The following is a 16,908-nucleotide window of genomic DNA, read 5'->3' as shown; positions in this document are numbered from 1 at the left end:
TTTTCAATGTCCGTGGCTCAGCCTCACCAATATAATAAAAATGCAGATGCTACCTAAATTAATCTAAAGATTATGCCAATCAAACTACCAAGGGGATGGTTCCTGGGATAAGATAAAATAATAACAAAATTCACATGAGGAAACAAAAGGTCAAAAATAGCAAGGGAAATAATGAAAAATAGTAAGAATGAAAATGGTCTAGTATTATATTATCTCAAATTATATTATGAACAAGTAATTATCAAAATTATTTGGTACTGATTAAAAACAGAAAAAAATAGATCAGTGGAATACCCTAGACACAAATGCAAGCACATAATGTAGTGTTTGATTGGATTGTAGAATACTGAATGGAAGTAAGGTCTACTAATAAAATTAAAGAGCAAGGTTCAGGCCAAGTTTTTAATGGACTCTTTAAACTCCTCCACCAGAGAAAGTTGTCTTTGTTCCTAAAGGTAAGAGGGATCCACTGTAGTTTATGGAATAATATATATATATATATGATTAGATGTGTGCTTTAAGATTCTTTTGGGCAGCTGTGTACAGTAAAAATTGAATTGAAAAAACTCTCTAGACAAAGAAACAAAGTCAAGAGTCTTTTATAACATCCCAGGCAAGAAGTGATGTGGCTCTTGATTATATGGGTGGTAGTGTTTCTGCCCTTTCCTCTGAGCCAGGATACACTTAACTCTCTTGGGATTGTGAGCTGAGATGGCAGGAAGGTTAGAAAGCCCAGGTCTGGATCATTGGAATTAAATTTGAATCGATGCTGAATATGTATGATATGTGTTGAACTTCGGTAAGTCCTTTCCCCACTTTGTTCCTTCTTTTGTAAAAATAATATGCTACATAAAATGAACTCTAAGGTATCTTCCTGTTTTGACATTCTCTGTGATAGAAGAAAACTGTCTAAATTTTTGCTTTGACCCTGAGATGCAGGGAAAGAAAAGAAATTTATCAACAATTTCTTTGTTTTGCTTAATCTTGGTTCGTTTGTCTATGTTATTTGGAGGAGGCGAAAATATTTTTATGATAGCCATCTATCTCTTTGGTGATGGTTATAATGTCACATAACAGGATTCATCATTTCAGAAATTTGGAACATGATTTTGAAGCAAAGAGGAAATTGAGGCACAGGTAAAATTGTGACTTTTTTTTTTAAGTTTGAGTTCCAGATTTCTTTCTCTCTCTCACTCTCTCTCTCTCTCTCTCTCTCTCTCTCTCTCTCTCTCTCTCTCTCTCTCTCTCTCTCTCTCCGTTTTTTTCTCTTTCTCTCTCTTTGTGTATTTCTCCCTCCTCTGTCTGCTTCTCTTTCTTTCTGCGTCTCTGTATGTGTCTCTCTTTCTTTCTCTCTGTCTCTCTCTCTCTCTTTCTGTTTGTGTCTTTCTCTCTGTCTGTCTCTTTGTCTCTGTCTCTCTATAGCAGTCTCCCTCTCTCTTTGTCTTTGTCTCTCCTCTCTGTCTCTATTTCTCTATGTATGTTTCTCTGTCCTTGTCACTATCTCTATCTCTGCCTCTCCCTCTCTCTCTGTCTCTGTCTCTCCCTGTCTCTGTAGTTCTGTCTCTATCTGTCTGTCTCTGTCTCTGTCTCTCTCTTTCTCTGTCTCTGTCTCTGTATGTGTCTTTCTTTCTCTCTGTGTCTCTGTCTCTTTCCATGTTTGTGTTTCTCTCTCTGTTTTTTGTCTCTGTCTCTCTCTGTCAGTCCCTTTATCTCTCTGTGTCTCTCTCTGTTTTTGTCTCTGTCTCTGTCAGTTTTTTTTATCTCTCTGTGTGTGTCTTTTTATTTGTCTCTGTCTTTGTCTCTGTCTCTCCTCTCTGTGTCTCTATTTCTGTGTCTCTCTGGCCCTATCATTGTCTCTGTCTCTGCATTTCTCTCTTTCTCTGCTTCTCTTTTTCTGTATCTGTCTCTCTGTCTCTGTTTGTCTCTCTGTCTCTCTCTGTCTCTATCTCTCTCTGTCTCTCTGTTTCCCTGTCTCTCTCTCCCCCAGCTCATCCTCCACCCATTGAAAAGAAAAGCAATTTAATATCTGCTATATGTGTGAAGTCATGAAAAACATATTTCTATTTTAGTCATGCCCCTCCCACCAAAAGCAAAAAAAACAAAACAAACAAAAACAAAACAAAACAAAAGTGAAAACAGTATTCTTCAATGTGTATTCAGAGTTCCTCACTTCTCTCTCTAGAGGTAGATAGCATTATTTTATGATGAATGCTCAGGAATTGTCTTGGATCATTGTCCTGATCAAAGTAGCTGAGTCTTTCATGGTTGATCATTAGGCAGTATCACTGCTGCTGTATGCAATGTTCTCTTGGTTCTGTTCATCTCACTTTGCATCAGTTCATTTAAGCCTTCCCAGGTTTTTCTGAAATCATCCAACTCATCATTTCTTATAGCACCTATTTCAATATAATTATATATCATGGCTTCATCAATCATTCCCCAAATTGTGAGATTTCTAAATGTGTTAGTAAAAGGCCATGGTTTCCCCCAACAATGTGCTTAGGTCCAATTCCAGCATTTGAGACTTCATAATCTTCTGAGACAGAAGAAGAGGAAATCCCAACTTTTGGGCCACTACTCCAAGAAGAAAAATGGTTTTAAGAGATTCCTTTTGGGATTCCCCCACTGGCACAAACTCTCAAACTTCATATTCTTCATTCTTAGATAATTTCTCGCCTTCTAAACAGTGAATGAGAAGCAGTAAGGAGAACAAGGACAAGTAAAAGCTACAGAAGATATAAGATAACCTGTATTCTCCTCCAAACAGCAGAACAGAAGGAGCAGAACCATGAAAAGTGAAAGCTAGAAGAATGGTCAACATAAGCACAAGAGTGGTGATATGGTCTCCATGGGTCAGAGAGCTCATGCATAGAGCCAGAGCAAATTTCACAAGTGCACATTGAACTTTTACTTAGCCTGAGTGGTCAAGAATTCCAAGGACTGGGAGACCAAGGAAGAGAATCTGCTAAAGGATGTGCTATTCTGAATTCTTTAGTGGGATGATTGTCATAGTCTTACACATTTCAATTTCCTTCCACCCATCTATGTATGGCATAAGCTTCTGGACACTCTCCACTAGATATATTTCAGCTTATCAATATCTTTCTTAAATGGCAATCAAGTAATTGAACATAAAACTCCACATGTGATAGGATCAGGGCAAAGATCAGACAAACTATGCAGTTTCTCTCTCTGGATAGCTAACTTCTTATAATGTGGACTGAGATTGTAAGGTATTTTTTCAATTGTCATTTAACTGGAAGATAACATGTACCCCGGAAAAAATTCAATGACAATAGAAGGAAGGCAAAGACTTTTGCCAAATGTGGTTCAAGACTTGTGCTTTAGGAGTTTAGGGGTGGAGTTAAGTGATCATTATTCATCACACATCACTTTCAGTAAGTGATAAGATGCTGTATCAATTAGCTAATCAATCATAGGCTTTAGACTAAGTGCAAAAAGTTTTTCAAAGCTTTTTAATGAAGTACAATGATTTAATGAAGTAGATTTTCAAACAGGACAAGTGGCTGAAAGATTTCATCATGTCCCCTGGGTCCTGTAACAGAGTTTGCTGGAATGAGACAATTTCAGAAATTGGAGCAAAGCATGTTTTTCCAGTAAAATTCTAGAAGAGAAACCATATGAAGAGAAAGGAGAGGCCATTGCTTTGGCTTTGCCCAGGTCTCTTCTCCCCAGTTTGACCAGAGGAAGACTTTGTAAATTTGGAAGGATCTAGAGGGACTTCCCATCTTATCCAGAGAGGGAAATGTAGCCTTTCTGTGTGACCTGATTGTTATCTAAATGATTAGGAATTGGGATAAGAATCCTCAGAGCTTATTTGATCTAGAATTTTTTTTTTCATGTACAACTTGTTTGTTTGTTTGTTTGTTTGTTTTTAATTAAAGCTTTTTACTTTCAAAATATATGCATGGATAATTTTCAACATTCACCCCTGCAAAACCTTGTGTTGTAAATTTCTAGATGACAAGTAACACAATATTTCTTCTTCTTCTTCTTCTTCTTCTTCTTCTTCTTCTTCTTCTTCTTCTTCTTCTTCTTCTTCTTCTTCTTCTTCTTCTTCTTCTTCTTCTTCTTCCTTCTTCTTCTTCTTCTTCTTCTTCTTCTTCTTCTTCTTCTTCTTCTTCTTCTTCTTCTTCTTCTTTCTTCTTTCTTCTTCTAGAGACAGAGACAGAGAGAGAGACAGAGACAGAGACAGAGAGAGAGACAGAGACAGAGAGAGAGACAGAGACAGAGACAGAGAGAGAGACAGAGACAGAGAGAGACAGAGACAGAGAGAGACAGAGACAGAGACAGAGAGAGACAGAGACAGAGAGAGACAGAGACAGAGAGAGACACAGAGAGAGAGACACAGAGAGAGAGAGAGACAGAGAGAGACAGAGAGACAGAGAGAGAGAGACAGAGAGAGAGACAGAGACAGAGAGAGAGACAGAGACAGAGAGAGAGACAGAGACAGAGAGAGAGACAGAGACAGAGAGAGAGACAGAGACAGAGACAGAGAGAGAGACAGAGACAGAGACAGAGAGAGAGACAGAGACAGAGACAGAGAGAGAGACAGAGACAGAGACAGAGAGAGAGACAGAGACAGAGACAGAGAGAGAGACAGAGACAGAGACAGAGAGAGAGACAGAGACAGAGACAGAGACAGAGACAGAGACAGAGACAGAGACAGAGACAGAGACAGAGACAGAGAGAGAGAGAGAGACAGAGAGAGAGACAGAGAGAGAGACAGAGAGAGAGACAGAGAGAGACAGAGAGCCAGAGAGCCAGAGAGAGAAAGAGAAAGAGAGAGACACAGAGAGAGACACAGAGAGAGACACAGAGAGAGACACAGAGAGAGACACAGAGAGAGACACAGAGAGAGACACAGAGAGAGACACAGAGAGAGACACAGAGAGAGACACAGAGAGAGACACAGAGAGAGACAGAGAGAGAGACAGAGAGAGAGACAGAGAGAGAGACAGAGAGAGAGACAGAGAGAGAGACAGAGAGACACAGAGAGAGAAGGGGAGGGAGGGAGAGAGAGAGAAGGAGAGAGAGAGAGAAAGAGAGAGAAAGAGAGAAAGAAAGAGGGAGAGAGAGAAAGAGACAGAGATAGAGGGAGAGAGAGAATGGGATGAGAATTTCATTCTGTGTGTATAGTATGGTCTAAGTATAGGCTCATATATCCTGCTTTGAAAATCAATCTTTTGTCCTTCATCCTGACATCTCTTTTCCTGCCAGTGCAGAGGGCTCTGGCATTTATGCAGTTAGAAAACAAGAAACCCTTCCCTCCCTCTCACCCAACCCCTATGGACTCAGCGCCACAGACATGATTTCCTATTCTAGAATACCTGATGCTCAGTACATCATCACCCCAAGAAGACTGATGGTTAAGGGGAAAGATTTCTTAATTAGAAGACTCTCACCTCTGTCCCAATATTGTGTGATCAAAGGCCATCACAATCGTCCTGGGCTTACTACCTACTTCCTAAGAGTTCCCGTGAAGCTAATATAGCTGATATCCCTTTAGTTTGAGATGATCCACCCTCACTCCACCAGCAACTTTCCTTCCCCAGAAACCAAGAGAAATCAGTTTTATAGCCCGAAGGGACTTTAAAGATCATGGTCTCCAACTGCCTCATTTTAAAGGTTTGAAAACTGAAGCCCATGTACATCCCTTTCCCTTTTTCTCCTTCCCATTTGCATCTCTGTTTTATGATTCCTCTAAGGTCAATTAGGGGTTAAATGGAAGATCTGGGATTTTAAGTTATGTCTGACCACCTTTAAATTTTTTTTTTTAGATTGATAAAAGAGGTTTATTTTGGGGTTTGGAAGTAAAGTTAAAATCTAGTTAGTAAAAGGTAAAGGTAGAGATAAAAGGGCACCAGAAATAGGATTCCAGTGGTCAGAGATCCTTGGCAGCCAGGCGCAAGGCTGCCATGTTAGGAACCTCTGCTGATCACCTTTAAATCTAATGCTTTCTTCCTCTACACATCAGTGCATGTATTATTATACCTATTTTATAGGTAAGAAAAAGGAGGCTCAGGAAAATGACTTGTCCAAGATGATCCAGCAAATTAGTATCAGAGTCAGGGCTCCAAGACCAACATGCTCGCCTCCATTCATCACTGCCCATTAAAGGAAGCGGATGCAGGTAAGACTGCAATGGGTTAATCAGAAAATTTTTCAGGATATTGGTCAGTTTGATTTGGTCTTTTATCCCAAACCTTCTCTCTTTTCTACAAGAGCAACACAGGCTCTCATTAGGAAGGGGCTGGGATAACCAATTGTGTTCATTTACTGTGAGAACGGGATTAGTAAGGAGTAAATATTTAACAAATTTATATTGAAAATGCATTTTTGAAACTGAAAAATTAAGGTTCAAAATTTGGGTCAAAAGAGATAAAAATAGGAGAAAAGGTTTAATCATTTGAGTAATTATAACATATAATGTTTAAAAAAATCAAGACGGATTCAACCCCTAAAAAGAGAACCTTTCACCTTTTTTCAATTTTCTGCTCTAGGGAGTGGCTAAAGGAGAAGGACTGAGGTGGGAGAAGTCAGCAGTCAGGCCCTTAGGCTGAAGCCTCCAGGGTGGCTGGGAAGCAGGTTTCCATTCAACTAAGAATGCAACTCTCATTTCCAGAGTGCTTTAATGTGTGCAAATGGCATTTGAAACAAGCACTGAATCAGGGATGTGGTTCAGAATTTTCAGAGGAAGAAACTGAGGTTCAAAAGAGGAATTGCTTAAAACCACTTGGAGACCTGGGGAGCTCGATCTTGGTCTTGTGACTCCAAGACCACTCTCTGCTCTATATAGCGCACGACACCAAGCCCACTGCAGCTATGGTCACACTGGAAAGAAACAGGAAGAGTACGGGGGAAGAACAAATTGGTACCACTCCCTCTCCTCCCTTCCCTAACCTCGCATCATACGCACACGATCCAGCCAGGCTCCTTTTCGTTCAGGCTGGACCTTGGCAGGAGTTCATCGCCGTGCATCCCTTCAAACCTTCCAAATATTCTCCCCAGAATCACAACAGCTCTCTACCTACCGCCTTAACAACATTCATACCCCCATCCCTAATTTCCGGTGGCCTCCATGCAGCCCTGGGTGACTTTTATTATTCCTATTTTATAGCGGGGAAGACGAGATCCTCTGAGAGGGAAGGAACTTTCACAAGACCAATGATAGAAACGGGATTTGAAGCAAGATTCTATAGTTCTCAACTCAGAACTCAATCTTTTCCCAATCTATTAGGCGGCTATGGTCCCAAAGAGACTTCTGAGCGAGCATTCCCCCAGGTGTCACCAATCTTCCCAGTGCCTTCTCTTACACTTTCTGGCATCAGAATGGGGTCTGCCTGTGAGCAGGGCGGCGGGGGTGGGGGTGGGGGAGTAGAGGAGGCAGATGAAGAGGAAGACCAGGTGCTGGAGTTGTTTTCAGAGTAATAACAAAGGTAAAAGCTCCCTTTCTGTGAGCACCCCCCAAAAAAAACACACACACAGACACACACACACAACCCTTTTTCTCTTCTGTGCTAGTGTTTCTTCCTGTCTCTCTCGAACGCGAGCGCGCGTATACGCATACATACACACACACACTCACACAACTCTCCTACCCACACCCAGACACACGCAAAAGCGCGCGTATACGCATACACACACACACTCACACAAAACTCTCCCCCCCCACAGCCAGATACACGCGAAAACACACACACACACACACACACACACACACACACACACACACACACACACACACACACACACACACACCCTTTCCCACGGACACGGCTACATCAGAGCAGGTTGGCGAGGGCTGGCTGGGGAAGGGTCCGGGGAGTGGGAGAAGGACAGGAGAGAGGTGATACTGGACCAGGCTTTGACGCGGATCTTGAGCTCGGCCTCCTGGGGCTCGGGCATGGGCCTCCGGCTAACCCTCAGCTTGCTGAGCCCGCCGAAGCCGGCCAGCAGCACCGCACGCATCTCCTTGGTGTCCGCGGCCCGAGGGCTGCCGCCTCCGCCGCCTCCGCCCTGGGCCGCCTCGGGCCCGCCCTCCTTGGCGATCATCTGCTCGGTCTCCTCCGCTTTCTCCGCGCCTTCCTTGGCCATGGTTCGCGGCTGTGTCTGTGAGCTGTGGGAAAGCTACTCCAGCCGGGCGCAGAACTGGGGATGCTCTGCTGCCAGTGAGAGCAGCGGCTGATTCAATGAGGCTCCCTGGTCCCTGCTCCCGGCCCCGCTGCCGTAATCCTCAGAGTAGCTGCGAACAGAAGCCCGATCCCACTCCCACTTAAGAGCGTCACAGCAGGGAGGGCCCTCACACGTGGTTCGATCCTGCCCAGCCGTCTCCTCCCACGCGCGGAGAAACGAGACTCAGAGCCTGGCTCTACCTTCCCTGCGTTAGCTAGCTAGGTGGTGAGAGATCTGACTGCAACCTACGGGGGTCAGAGAATGGCCAAATGGTGAAAGAATTTAGAACGTAGGATGGAGAGTGGAAGAGCTGAAATTTGCTTGCTTCTCTCCTGTATTTTTCTGTATGCTTGTCCTAAGCCAATAGTTAGAACAAGAGCAATAAAAGCAGCACTGATATAACTTTTCAAGGTCTGGGGAGCACTTTGCGAGCCAAGCGCCAATATTAATCCCATTTTACAGATGAGGAAATGGAGGCAGAGTTTAAATGACTTGCCCATAATTTAATCTCAAATGTGGGAGCAGATAGGTTACCCACTGATAGAGTACCCGGTCCTGGAATCTGGAGGACTACGGCATGAATCTGCCCTCAGGCACTTACTGGCTTGGTAACTGTAAGAAAGTCATTTAACCCTGATTACCTCCAAAAAAGCAAAATAAGCAAACAAGAAAAAAAAATAATACACCCCCGATCTGCTGCACCATCTAGGAAAAAATATTTGGAACTGTTCCTATCCTCTTCACAAGATTTATCTATATGTATGTATGTGTGTATATATATGTATATACACACATATATATATATGTGTGTGTGTGTGTGTGTGTGTGTGTGTGTGTGTGTGTGTGTGTGTGTGTGTAATTTAATTGAACTATAAGAGACCTGGGAAACAAAACTAGAGGAGAAAAGAATTTAAGGATTATCTTGTTCAGTTTCTTAGCATTTTTTGTGGGTCATGGACCCCTTTGGCAATTCTGGTAAAGTCTATTACCCTCTCAAAATGTTATTAAATGTGTAATATAAAACATAGAGATTACCAATGAAACCAATTATGTTAAAAAAACAAAACAAAACAAAACACCCTGATCTATTCATCTATCTCTAGATTTTAAAATCAAGTTCAAGTTCAACTACCTGTATCAGTGTTGGAGGGAACCCCATCTCCCTTTCTCCCTGGAGTTGGATTACCCCCTTGGTAATGCTAGGATATGATTCCTCTGTCATTTAGACAGAAAATCTATTCAAATTCAATTCATTACAATTCAATTAGAGTTGATTTTCCTGCAGACCCCTGAGCAGATACACTCTGGGGAAGGTTCAAAGTTCAGATAAAACATCATGTTTTGGAGGATTTGCTGCCTATGAATTTTATTAATTACTGGTATAGAGGCTCAAAATCTTCTGATTTAGTTGGCTGGATCCATGATTAGTTATGATTGGATGGTATAGAAAGTATATGCATTTCAGAATTCTGATATGATGAAATCTGATTTCAACAGGAAGCACAAATACCCAAAAAACCCCCCCAAAAAAAACAAAACAGGAAAAGAACATATAAATAGGATTTGATGACTGGTTTTGTCATTGCCTGGATGGATATATTATATGTTCTCTATATAATTAGAACATAATATGTATTATGACATGATATATAATATTGACTCAAAAAGTCATTGAAGATTTCTGAATAGGGGAGTAATATGCTTAAATCTGTGCTTTAGGAGTATAGGAGGTAGCATAATACAGTGAAAAGAATACTAGAATTCTAGAGCCAAGGGGTTCAAGTTCAAATTCTGCTTCTTACAAATTCTTAATACTTAAGGCAAGTCATTTAATCTTTCCAGCCTCAATTTCCTCATTTGTCAATTGAAAGATTTACTAGAATAAAGCTCTATATTTATGATCCTACCTATGACCCCTGGAGGTATCAAGCTGGGACCATATGGAAAATGACTGAGGAAGAGAAAGTCTTAGAAACAAAGAAATCAAATATAAGGCAAATGTAATAGCCAAAACAAGAGTATATTTTATATATATTTTAAAGTTTTAATTTTCAAAACATATGCATGGATAATTTTCAACATTCACTCTTGCAAACTCTTGTGTTTCATATTTTTTCTCACCTCTCCCTGGACCCCTCTTTTAGATGGCAAGTAATTCAATATATTTTAACATGTGCAATTCTTCTATACATATTTCCATAATCATGCTGCACAAGAAATATCAGATCAAAAAGGAGAAAAATGAGAAAGAAAACAAAATGCAAGCAAACAACAACAAAAAGTGAAAATACTATGTTGTGGTCCTGTGGTCCACACTCAATTCCCACAATCCTTTCTCTGGGTGCAGATGGCTCTCTTCATCATAAGATCTGAACTGGCCTGAATCATCTCATTGTTGAGAAGAGCCATATCCATTGTATAATCCTGTTGTTGCCATGTACAATGATTTTCTGGTTCTGCTTACTTCATTTAGTATCAGTTCAGAGTGTGACATATTTAATTCAATAAACATTTATTACAAGCTACTATGTAACCTTTGCTAAGCCCTGGGCATACAAATAAGAATAAGAATAACAGTCCAGGCCCTCAAGGAGCTTACAGTCTAATCGGGGAAGACAATACACAAAAAGAGGCTGTAAGAGGGAAGGGGGTTGGGGAGGACTTAAAAAGATAACTGGGAACTTCTTGTTCCAAGGAATCAAAATCAGGCAAAGCAGCAGATGGAAAGTAGGATGAATTGTTAGTCCAATTTTTGGTCTGTATAGAGAAAGGCATTGGGAGAAGTTTGGTACCCCACCCCAGAGCCCTTCAACCAAAGGGGAAGGAAGGCTGAGGGAAGTGGTTCACAGATTTGAGTTATGGGCATGGTGACAAGATTAGAAATAAAGAGTTTAACTTGGGTGGGGAGTTAGGTCTCTCAGCAGTTATTTTAAAAATCATTTTTAATTGATATTATTTGCTTTATATTGACTAAATCCCCAGATATATTCTAGACTAGAGGGCCATTCCATATAACAATATTTTTCAAAGAAAAAGAAGAGAAAAAAATCTTCAAAACACTAAAAAAAAATTTGTAAATATATGCACAATGTTCCACATCTTTCCAAAGTGTGTGTGTGTGTGTGTGTGTGTGTGTGTGTGTGTGTGTGCGCGCATGCACGCACACATGCATTGTGAATTGGGGAGAGAATGTTTTCTCATATTTCTTTGGGGCTATTCTTGTTTTATGATTGTGTGTGTGTGTATACATAGGCCTGGGCTCCAGCCAAGCTTTTCTTCATACCCATGGGTTTTTCTACCTCAGCGGACATGCTGTTCTTATCCTTCCTCCCCCAACACTTTGCCAGTTCTGGAATCAAAATCAAATTAAACCTGCTCTTCCTCTTGGAAAGGATGTGCCAATCTTGCTCCTAAAGGCTCCTCTCACCATCCTCAAAGCCTTCCTATCTTTGGCCAACATTTCGTTAAATGTGCAGCATTCTTCTATTGGAATATAAATTGCTTTAAGGAAGGAGCAGTATTTCTTTTTGATTCCTACTTTTAGTGCTTAGCACAATCTGTGGCATACAATAAATGCTTCATAAAGCCAAATAAATGCTTTTTCATTCATTTAAAAGCTGTCTTTCCATGTTCTTTTTTTAAGGTCTTCTACTTGATTAAATACGGTGCAGAGCTGAGAAGGACTTGGAGCACTGAGGTGGAGGGAATCTGGATTGGTCTAGGAGTAAGGCTGTAGAACTAGAAAGGTTTGGTCTTTTTAGATTCTGGGTTGGGGGCAAAGGGGATGGGAAGCAGTAGGTGGGGGAAGAAAGGAATGTGGAACTCTGAAAACATCATGTTTTCTAAAGAGCTTCCCCTAGGGAGAGCCAAAAACACATTTCATGAATGAGAACTGGATCAGGAGACTAGGAGTTTGGATTAGGGACTTTGCCATTTACTTGGATTCCACTTGTCTTCTCTGAGCTTCATTTTCCTGAATCAAGGGAGCAAAATTGTCCCTAAATTGCTTTCAGTTTTTGGTATGCTCTATGAACAGAAAGAGTCTTAGATCTACAGGCAGGATACCTGGATTCAAGCTAATAATGATAATAATAATAGTATTTATTCATGTAGTACTTTAAAGTTTACAAAGCACATCACACACATCATCTCACTTGGACCTCACAGAAACCCTGAGAGATGGATGGTACAAGTATTGTTAGTCCCATTTTTCAGATGAAGAGAGATTCAGAGGGCTTAAGTGTTAAACTTCTAGTGTAAGGAACAAAATATCTTACCAAGAACTCCACTGACTCATTGATGAATGCAGGAAAGAGTTATTTATATTCTTGCAAGAATGGGTGCCTTGGTGAATAGACACACCTTTGAAACTCCAAAGGCAGCATTTTATTTCCTATCCTGAAGTTCCTCCCCTGATTCCCCATTAATTGGACATTATGGAAGTTGCAAATCATGAATCTCCACCCCTCATTACATAGCTAACTCCTGCCCCCAAAAGAGCTTCCATTCTAGAAGGGGGGCTAAGGGCAAAGAACAAAAGATTCTTTTCAAATTTCAGACCACCACCACCCCTGATTGCAAAAGTAAATCTCGGCCCCAAAGAGATATAGGAAGATTACCTCCACCCTTGATCACTCCCTGATGTCCCAGTGGACCCTGGTTCTCTAACTCAATTTTCATTTCTTTAATCCAATTCCTTTCACTTCATGTGGAGACAAAACTGCCCATCCATTTTTAACATCCAGTAAATGTCTGAGGTGGGATTAAAATACAAATTTTCTTGATTGGACTGGTCAGGAAGACTTAGGTTCAAATCTCAGAAACCTATAATAGATCTTCTAAAGGAACTGCCCCTGACACATACTAGCCCTGAGACTCTGAACAGTTCACTTACCTCTTGGTGCCCCAAGCAGCAATCTGAAATTATTAGTTTCAGAGAACCTTCCTTGCTAGGTCTAAGGGCCTGCTTCTAAGAAAAGCTCTTCTTCATTATATATTCAAAAAATCACAGCATCTCAAAGCATAGGTCTGAAGGGTTATGGAGGGGAGAAGTCTGGTCTTGGGAAAGAATTTGTCAAAGTCACATAGCTATGCTAGTTGAGTGACATCAAGGGGCTTATGGTAGCTAGAGTTCTGGGAAGAGTAAAAAAGAGATGTCACCTGAACCAGCAATTTCAGGGGTAAAGGAAATTCCCTTCTCCTGAGAAAACTAGAGCAATCTCAGAATCTCAGAAAGCATCACTTTCAGCTCCTATCTAAGCAGGCATCCCTTCCACAATATCCCCAACATAGTAGTCATAGTAGTAGCCATACAGTCTCTATTTTACATCTAGTCTCAAGCACTTATTAGTTGTGTAACTTCAAGCAAATCACTTAACCTTTATATACCTCAGTTTCCTCATCTATAAAATAAGGATAATAATAGCACCTCCTTCCCAGGATTGTTGTGCAGATAGAATAAGATTTTCAAACCTTATAGTACTACAGAAATGTAAATCATTTTCATTTTATTTTCCCAATATTATACTTCAATTAAGTAGCAGATCCAGATCTTCTGATTCCAAATCCAGTGTTCTTTACTTTCTCAGTAATGTTATAATTAATTATAATTTCTTAAACAAAATCTGGGAAGAGCTTCTGTCTAGCCCATTGCCTCTAGACAAATCCATGGTCATCCTTAGGTGCTGGCAAATCAGCAATAACATTTTAATTCTCATAAACATTTTGTAGAAATGGAAAAATAGACATATAACTCAAGTTATCTCTTCTGACCTTTCCTGATTGTTTTCTTTTAAGTAAAAACAAGAACTGAGATTTTTTCCCCCCTTAGTATTAATTACTTCCTTATCTTTCCAATATGTTAAAAAACAGTTTATCAAAATAATGCACCCCCATCATAGGCTTCTTCTATGTTCAAGTTCAACTGCTCTTGTTGAACTGCTTGGTTTTTTTTTTCTAGTGCCATTTCTAATTACCTCAGCAGTCAGTCAACAAGCCTTTATCAAATATTTGCTATATGTTAAGTTTTGGGGATACAAAGAAGAGAAAATACCTAGTATTTTCTCCCATGGAGCACCAGTTCTAATGATCTCTTTATAGATAAGTATGTGCATATAATATATATTCAAAGTACATGGAAGATACTTATTCACATAACCCATCAGTCATTTTCTTAGATTTTTAGAATCTATATACGGCAGCTACTCTGTCACTCAAGAAGAAAAGAATGTTATGGGGACATCAACAGGTCATTTCCATTTTCTGTCTATTCACCATCCTCCTTCCATTCCCATCCTTTGATACTTTGATGGAGGATCTGGAGGGAGAGATGGCTCTTTCCAAGATCTCTTTAAGCCCATTTTCCTATCCATTATTTCATTCCTCATTTTCTTTAAGTCTTTATAAGCAAAATTTTTGTGTTTTAATACAGCATTCCCTTGGCTGCTGTCCTTTTTGCAAAATCATCAAGAGTCTGCTGACTGAAATGATTTTTGGATTCTTCTGTTCTCCTCATTACAGAGATTGATTTATATCAATTGAACTTCCTTAAGAAATAGTGATATCTATTCTTCAATTAAACTTCCTTAAGAAATAGTGATATCTGTTCTTATCTTCATTTCCCAGTTTGGTATAAACTTTTTTTTTAGTAGGTCAGTTTGGAATTGCCTAAAATGCATGCCATATCTTTTTATTTTTATCCCTTCTACTTTATTATTTTTATTTCCATAGCGTTTTATTTACAAGACATATGCATGAGTAATTTTTCAACATTGACCCTTGCAAAGCCTTCTGTTCCAACTTTTTTCCCCTCCTTCCTCCCACCCTCTCCCCTAGATGACAGGTAGTCCCATACATGTTAAACAGATTAAAGTATATGTTAAATACAATATATGTATACAGTTATCTTGCTGCACAAGAAAAATAGAATTTAGAAATAAAGTGAAAATAACCTGAGAAGGAAAACAAAAATATAAGCGGACAATAACAGAACGAGTGGAAATGCTATGTTGTAGTCCACACTCATTTCCCATAGTTCTTCCACTGTATCCCTTTTGATTTAGATTTTTGTTCTAACAAATCAATGATTTGGGTACATAAAGAGAGCTGATTTGGGAAATGACACTCACATGTATAGTCATTTCTTGTTTGTTAAAGTATTATTAATTTTATTAACCGTGTTTAACATAAGACCTCCTGACATTAAAAAAAGAGTACGTTCTGATTTGCCTGGTTTTTTTTATTTCTAAACCATGATTTTCATCATATTTTATTTTTCTTCCTCTATTTGCATATTTGCATTAAAGTCATAGTATTAAAATATATGTTATTCTATTATGACCCAACAAAAGGGAGTCCCTCCTGGAAGAGAACATGAGTTCTCTGTTTGCTTTTGTTTCTTATCAGTGTACTCATTCACAATGGGTACAGGTACAAGCAATTAATCTCAGCCCTGGCGCTCTTGGTTCATCAAGTAGTCCCCACTGGTGAAGACAAAGCTGCCCAGATCTTCAGATATTCACTAGGAAAGACCATGCTGGGAGCAGGAAGTAACGCATCTGCTTTAACAAGGCACTGAGAGTACAGGAACAGTGCTAAGGTAGTGCAGGGAATGGGATAAATGGTGGGGAGAGGTAGACCAATTTGGAACTAAGTAGTTAAGGGAAGCAGGTTGCATGGGGAAGAGATAGAGGAGAGGAAAGGGCACAGAGAGTCACTTACATAACTGTATATTGGACTCAGGCATCATAGATCCATAGAAAGTAGAAGAGCACTTAAGTGGCAGGGAGGGGGTGATATTTTTATAGTTTTGGTTAGGAGGAAAGACTAACTCTTACCCATCTCACCTTAGAATATTTACATAATTTTTATATAACATACAATTATCCCTTTCATATTGCAGGGGTTAGGGGCATGATATCTCCTGAGATCTGGAAAATCTGTATAAAAGTTTTTGGCCCTCTCTTTGTACTAGAGAAGAATCCTGAATTATCATGGTACTAAAAAATAAAATATGTTGATAATACATATAATATTACACATGTACTTTTTATGCATTTCTGAGTTTCTAAACGTTTTTTCTGCATGTATGCTGACCTTCATGTGTTGTCTGTGGCTTTTGCAAAAGTCCAAAAAAATTCCTATTTAATTTCTAATGCTGACTCATGATATATATTGAAATCACATGGGGAAAGTTGTAGTGTGAAAGGGATAATTGTATGATTTACATACCATTGAGAATGCCTGGGGTTTATCTGCAGTTTACAGACTATAGATGCATATGCTGGGGCCTAGCTGGCTTCTAATTTAGCACATAGTCTTAGAATATAGACTCAGCTAATTTATGAAACAAGTTTGCAAGTCATTTCTATGTTTTCTTTTTTTTTTTCCTTTTTCTTTACACTTTTATTTCCTATTATTTTTATATTATACTGTCTATTTATATACTTGACATATATATATATATATATATATATGTGTGTGTGTGTGTGTGTGTGTAGATATATATGTATATACATATATATGTATATACATATATATCTACACACACACACACACACACACACACACACACACACACACACCCTCCATATATATGAATGAAAAAGCATTTATTAGGTGCTCACTGTGTGCCTAGCCTGATGTTGAGTACCAGAGATACAAATACAATCAAGATAGTTTCTGCTCTTAAGGCGCTCACATTCTAACAAGGAA

The sequence above is a fragment of the Sminthopsis crassicaudata genome, chromosome 2, assembly GCF_048593235.1.
Source record: "Sminthopsis crassicaudata isolate SCR6 chromosome 2, ASM4859323v1, whole genome shotgun sequence".
Taxonomy (NCBI): domain Eukaryota; kingdom Metazoa; phylum Chordata; class Mammalia; order Dasyuromorphia; family Dasyuridae; genus Sminthopsis; species Sminthopsis crassicaudata.
The sequence above is the reverse complement of the archived record's forward strand: the minus strand, read 5'-3'. Positions refer to the sequence as shown.